The 7,500-nt window shown below is 40.9% G+C and overlaps 1 protein-coding gene across 1 annotated transcript in view; it reads right to left on the bottom strand.

Moving 5' to 3' along the window:
* The window catches only part of LOC134439973 (neuronal acetylcholine receptor subunit alpha-3-like), a 50,194-nt gene that overhangs the window by 27,840 nt on the left and 14,854 nt on the right, over nucleotides 1–7,500 (bottom strand). The window lies entirely within an intron of this gene.

Below are 7,500 nucleotides of genomic sequence, written 5' to 3'. Positions count from 1 at the left end.
CTCCCGAAAAATCTGGAACTCTTGCCACTTTGTCTGGAAGCATACTGTACAACCATTAGCAAACCAAGGGAGGCGGGTCGACCATGCCGTTTGGGAAATTTGAACTGTTATGCTCTTGGTCAGACCAAGCATCGAAGAGATTTGAAATTCAATGATAATCAGGCTACGCAGCAGAGGGCCAGACCAGAGACTGGCAGAGGTGTCAAAAGCTAAGTAAAGTAGAAATAAATTCACAGTGTAAATACAACACAAGCACATGATATTACATAGCTGTTTACTACATTGTGCCTACATTACACCATTTACTACATTGTACCTAGACTGTGTTGTTAGTGAAAACCTAAAAACCTTACAAGGACCCACCACAAACTCGATCCAGTCAGTGTCAGTTGATCGTGTAAATTTTGAGCAAAACTGTGCTCTTACCCTGCTAATTGAACCGTCACATTTAACCATACTGGTGCAACGTGCAATTAATGAAGATTGGCCAACAGGCTGGTTTACTTGAGCCATGAAACTTCCCACACTAAAATGAGAGGTGTTTCCATTATTTTGTCCAACCCCTGTAAATAGACAATGAGATACAGTGACCAGGGACCAACATGGACACAGAAGCAAAGATAAGTGTTAGGCTATATTGTACATATTATAGGCAGGGTGCTATTTGTTGGAAAAACCAGAAGAGGGGACAACTGTTCTGGTTGTAACCACATAATTCACGGTCTACCACCAGTGGAACGCTGTAATAGTCGTTGGAAAGTTAACTACTATAGTACTACACTACCATGACGTAACACAGGGCCTTCAGTCATGCACTACAACTTGGCCATTACCATTCTTGTAACAGCAAATGTATAAAGCTGTGGCTTAACGAGTTAAGCAATATCACTGGAGTTATATTAACATGAGAATAAAATCATGTAGAAGATGTGGAGCTATCAAAGCTAGGAGGGGGTAAAATACCCCCCAACCCCTTTTGTGGCTATCTTCTGCACTAATGCTTGAACTGCCCCAGTACCGGGGTACTCCTTGACATGTTGTGTATGTATGTGTAAGTTGTTTTGGTTAGAAAGCGCCTGCCAAAGGCAATGAACATAATGTAATGTAATAAATCGCACCCTTGCGTATATGCAGAGGGAGAGACCAGAGACTACTGTAGGCTATATCCAGAGTCCAGAGCCAGACTCGTAGACAGAGATACAGAGACCAGATGGAGATAGAGCACTCTGGGACCATGGGCAGAAATACAGACATACCACTATCTGAGAATGATCGAGAGAGAACAGAGTAGTTGATAGCATATGCAAAGTCAGCGATACCCAGAGATTTAACGGGATATTGGTGGAACAGGATGCCGTGTTGCCAGGGGACATTGGCAGACGGAGGGGAAAGGTCAGGACGAATCTACAGTTAATGCAAGAGCCAAAGAGGCACTAAAAAGGCTTGTCTATGCCAAGTTTACATTTGGAGCACAAAGAATTTTTGTTCGCAAGTTCGCAAGGACTCTGTGCAGCAGTTGCATCAGCACCATAGAAAATTAATGTGCGAACATCTAGCTTGGCTTGCTTTACAGGCTTAAGACAACAAAGGGTTAAAGAAGAAAAAAAGAACATCTACGTGATGACAAAGACCCATTCATGCAGTTGAGTGGTATTGAATCGGTATTGACAGGTCCGCTGACAGCTTTGGCTGGGCCCGGGACAATAATATTTCAATGTGCCCCCCTTCTTCCTCCCTTTTTAATGACAATAAAGGCAAAATATCTCAAAATATTTATTTAATGCAAATATAGTTCACTCTCCCTTCCTCAAACTAACTTATTATGAAATTAAATTTCTGGAACAATTAATCGCAACTTCATGAGGACCCAGTTCTGACACCCCCCTAATTCCTGGGCCTGGGACAAAATACCCGCTTGTCCCCTCTTGTAGGCTCCGGGCTGGGTATTGAAGTGCATGACGTTGAAGACAAACCAACAATGCCATTTTATCTCTGTTTGATAGCTGATGAGTCATCATCTAAAAACCCACCCCACCCTTTTCCTAGATATTAAATTAAATCAAATCGCCAGTCTTACTCCCTCTTTTTGTCTTGTTTTGTTTTTATCGATGCAGTCAAGTGGATTTAGCACCACATTTCTCACAGGGACTCGAGGAAGAAAGGAGATAAAGACAAGAACGACATCTGTGTGAAGATGAATAGGCCTACCCACTCATGCAGTTGAGTGGTTTTTGAGTGGCGTGATATTTCTCACTGATTAAAAAAAATGAAAATGTGCTGCTATCATGGCTTGAATGAAGATAAAGCAAACATCAATGCCTGTGTGATATCCCCTTTTTCATATTTGGTGTGGTGAGTCATTGCCAACCTCCTGCCCACCCTGGACAATATATTAAACTAATGTAGGTGTTCAAAGTGGGGTCCAGGGAACACTGTTTTCAGTCCATACCATTCTTGAGTACACATTTTTAACTTCCAAGGGTTTTATTCTTCTAAGCTTGTTTCCTCTTGCTGTTTGCACATTCCCATAGCATACCTTTATGTAGGATATTTAGTGCTATTCACTTCCCCTCCCTAATGTACTTGCGCAGCCAGTATTTTTTTTGCACACTATTGTATTTTGGTCATTGTGTGTACTGATGCCAGTGGAATTTTAAAGCTGAGTGTAACTGTTGAATAGTTTTCTTGTCCTGTCCTGCCTATAGTTATGTTATGTCTGAGGGCAAATGTGTATTGTATGTGGTAATCTTTGTTCTTATCATGTCATAGGCAATACAACTTGCCTGGTACCTTACTTAATGACAAAAAAAATCCCCATTGGAGACAATAAAGTTTCTAACTAACTGGGGGGGCTGTGAAGGGGTGCTAGGGGGTCCTCGTCAAGCTGAAAGAAAAAGAATAGCAAAACTAAATAAGGGAATAATTAATTAATTAAAATTAATAAACAAGCAAAAATAAGCTTGACAATATTCCCATTAGTTAAGAACTGCATTAAAATAATCTTCAGCACAGCCTTTTCTGGCCTCGACCAGTAGCAAACCACAGGAGATGGGTCAACTATGCCCTTTGAGAAACGTTAATTTTTATGCTGGAGGTCAGACCAAGTCTCGAAGAGATGTGAAGGTTGATGATAACCAGGCTATGATATTGCATGACATAGGACAGAAAGTTTTTTTTTTTTTTTTTAGCTTTTCCTTGATGATGAATGGTCAGGAAGAAAATGGGAGACAGATTTGAACCTCCTGTATAGTAGGCTGCATGTGCAGTTTGCCCATTTATTGTACTTTATGGTGCATTAGAGCAGCTCCTTTCATCTCTGTTTCATATTTGCTGTGATGGTGAGTCAGTTAACTTGCCCACTGGGTCATTCCATGTCAGTTCATACCCCCTTCCCAGAAGACCCTCATTGACTTGCCTTATTTTCCACAGACAGGCACCGTATGATGGAGTGGCAAAGAATACAATTTTTTTATAAACCAAATTTTTTTCCTCCTAATAAACTAAACTAAATTAAACTAAACTAAACTAAACGTATATGATCCTACTGACAAAGATAATATTATATCATTATAAAATACGAATATAATTATTATTATACTCTTACATGATACTGATTAAGAGTAGCTGAAGGTATGGTACAAAGAATGGTGTGGTTTGAGACAGGAGACAATGAAGATACTGCAGATGCTGAGTGAGGAGGATAGCATTGGCATATAAATGGCCTGTTCTGTCAGCCGTTTATTACCGAAACGGCCCGTTTGCTTACTCAGAGCCCACAGCCCAGCGCACTCTGTCTCGCTGCAGGGGGGAGAGGGATGGGGGTGGGTGGGTAGCTCTGTTAAGGCTGAATAGGAGCCTCTCTCTGCACAGGGTAATTTTCCCTGCGTGACAATTCCATTTTTATTGTGCAAAACAAATAACCACATACCGCTGAATAGACTTGAGTGTCGTTGTGACATGGGTGGTGACGTCCATGACTAGGAAATTACCTGCATATAAAAATTAGAATTATGTAAGATTGTGAGATGGCTCATATACTAGGCTTACACTGATGAGTGCTTTGATGTCAGTGAACATGTATAGTATCATACACGTGTATTGGCACAAGAAAGGACAATCTATTCTATTCTATTCTATTCTATTCTATTCTATTCTATTCTATTCTATTCTATTCTATTCTATTCTATTCTATTCTATTCTATTCTGCTCTTGATGCACATACAGTAGGCTTGGATAGGGTTGGGGAAAGGTCTAGGTATAGGCCACCTAGTCAGCATGCGACGTGGCAAGTATGCCCTCGACATCAAAAATTGCAGTCTGCTCAAAGGTAGTCAGAAATTGACAAGTTATGATCCTTTGTCACGCTGTATAGCACGCTGAACTACAGTACGTCTCATAAGTGAGTACACCCCTAACATTTTTGTAGATTTGTAAGTATATCTTTTTATAGGACAACATCAAACAAATTTCTCTTTGACACAATGATTAGTGACCTGTTAACAACATATATAACCGCTTAAATTTGTTGTTCACCTCCCTTTTAATCTCTTTTCATTTCGAGACGATACAGGCCAACATGGTCCCTTCTCTACTGGATTTTTATCTGGGGTGTACGCACTTTTGTAGGTACATGTTCAAACATTAATGGCTGTATTTTGATTTTTTTGTGAGTGATCAACAAATTTAAGCGGTTATATATGTTGTTAACAGGTCACTAATCATTGTGTCAAAGTGAAATTTCTTTAATGTTGTCCTATGAAAACACATACTTACAAATCTGCAAAAATGTGAGAGGTGTACTCACGTATGAGACATACTGTACATTCTTTGAGTAAAATATGTTATGGGGAACACAGCTGATGATGATGATGGTGTGATGATGATGATGATGATGATGATGAGAAAGATAAAGATGAGCTTCTATTTAGAAACTTGTTCAACAACATTTTTAAAAAGTAAAGTTCAACTGAACTACAGTAGTGCACGTTACGTAAATGAGTCTGATCAATTCAAGGCTAGTTTTTATTTTCCTGTGTTATTGCCTGTAGTCACGACGGGTGCGTCTGCTTCTGAGTGGTTCTCGCCGTCATGTTGTGCGCGCACGCACACACACACACACACACACACACACACACACACACACGCACACACACACACACACACACACACACACACACACACACACACACACACACACACACACACACACTCACACTCACACAAAGCTTTCCAAACTCTTCAGAAAACTTTCATAGATGTCCTATTATCCCAGAATGACCAGACATGAGACCCACACACACACAGTACACAATATACAGTTCAAGGTCGTCTCCAGCCTCTTTTCTAGCTAAAGCTCCATAAAGAACTCTTGAGACTGAAGTTTCAGTCAAGGACTTGTACAAAATACACACGCACACGCACACACACACACACACACACACACACACACACACACACACACACACACACACACACACACACAGGCACGCACGCACGCACGCACACACGCGCGCAAACACACACACACACACACACACACACACACACACACACACACACACACACACACACACACACACAGAGTTGCCTACATGTACAAAACACGACATTAGGGCTGTAATGATACACTCAACTCATGATTCGGTTTGTATCACGATTCATGATCTACGGTTCGATACACCCCTCGATTTTTACATATGCTAACATTACAATCTTTATGAATAAAAACTACCGTAAATCCTCTAATTGTGGCCTGTATTCCATTACTGGCCGGGATTCTAATATTGGCCGGTCTCGCGGTCGGCGGAGGTAAATTGGGGCCGGTCTCTTGTACAGGCCGGGTCTAAAAATAGAATCAATGATTTATTTTCCGTTTACCGGATATCTCACGTTGTTCTCAAAATCCACAACTGTAATCATTAAGGTGGTTAACATTAGACATATGCCTAGTTCCTCACTCCGAAAAATGACTCATTTGCTACTATAAAACAAACGGTGCACACGCCAAAGACTAGTTATTACATGTGAGCAGTGTCAGCTGTGTGAGAGCGACTGCTTCGCAGCTTCTCTCTAGCTTTCCTGTAGACGCGTGGGTAACCTATGGCAACACGAGCCCAGAATACAGCCAGAGGCAGGGGGAGCGCGCCCATACAGAAAGAGATTTTGCCTTGTTTGCAAAGTTGTGAGAGCCCTCGTCGTAAATGCATTCGGCGGTCAAACTTTTACTATGCGTTGCCAGTGGAGTAAAAATATAAGGCACGCTACAGTATTAGACAATATGGCTACCTCGCTTAACCTTCATATTTCAGTAACGTACGCTTCACACATAGAGATTGCTTCAGGCTACGGACCGGAGACAGAAATTGAATGTATATTTCCCCGACATTTGGCTGCAGCAAGAAACAGTTTCTTGCGAAGTCTGGGGTAAAATAGGGAGTGAAACAGCCGCAGATATTGGAATACGACCGTCAATGTCAATGTTGCCGCATCTCGTGTCCATAAACTCAAGGCGAGAATGGGAGGAAAGACAAACAGAGGAGGAAGGGACACACGCCTCGTGAGTAAAAAATGGACCGACGACGGTCTCCTAGTCATTCGCACCATACCGTAACTGGTATGGTAACTGTAGCCTACTTTTTCAATAAATGAACCAAGTATTGTATTGGTTCAAAATACGGTAGATACATGGTTTTATTCATTCTACTGGTAGTTTGTTTTGCTGAAATAGGAATATTGGCCTGTCTCTAATTCTGGCCTCCTTCCAATTATGGCCTGGTCCAAGATGCAAGATGCAGTAAATACAGGCCCCGGCCAATAATAGAGGATTTACGGTATGATAGTTCAGAGGTAGAATATGTTACAAGAGGCTACAAATGATTTTAAAAAGTTTCTATATAATAATGATGATGCTTGGAAGCACTATCACTTCATATCATGAGGTTGTTTTCTGGGTAGATGGGTATCAAAACGTTAAAAGGGCCTATCACGATACTGCCTCTTTGTATCACGATACAGTATCGCGACTCTGTGTATCACGATTTCTCGGTTCGATACAATATCGTTACAGCCCTACACGACATATAATAAATATTTATTATAAAATACTAAGTCATTCCTCCATGTCTGGTACGACACAGTGTCACATCTCTATAACAGGAAGGACAAGGACTTTAAAGTTTATAGTCAACGACAACCACTCAGAAAAATAACAATGACTGAAAAAAATTAAAGCCATATATTTATTTATTTACATAATTGTAATAGTAATACATAATGCCATACAGTATTTCCGCAATGTAAACATTAAATATAAGCGTCGTCTGGGCGATCAATTCACCTAAAAGCTTTTCCCTTATGAATTATTTAACACACACACACACACACACACACACACACACACACACACACACACACACACACACACACACACACACACACACACACACACACACACACACACACGGCCTGACCCGTGAACTTCAGTGACAAGAAATGTTTCCA

Source organism: Engraulis encrasicolus, chromosome 23 (assembly GCF_034702125.1).
Source record: "Engraulis encrasicolus isolate BLACKSEA-1 chromosome 23, IST_EnEncr_1.0, whole genome shotgun sequence".
Lineage (NCBI taxonomy): Eukaryota > Metazoa > Chordata > Actinopteri > Clupeiformes > Engraulidae > Engraulis > Engraulis encrasicolus.
The sequence above is the reverse complement of the archived record's forward strand: the minus strand, read 5'-3'. Positions and strand labels throughout refer to the sequence as shown.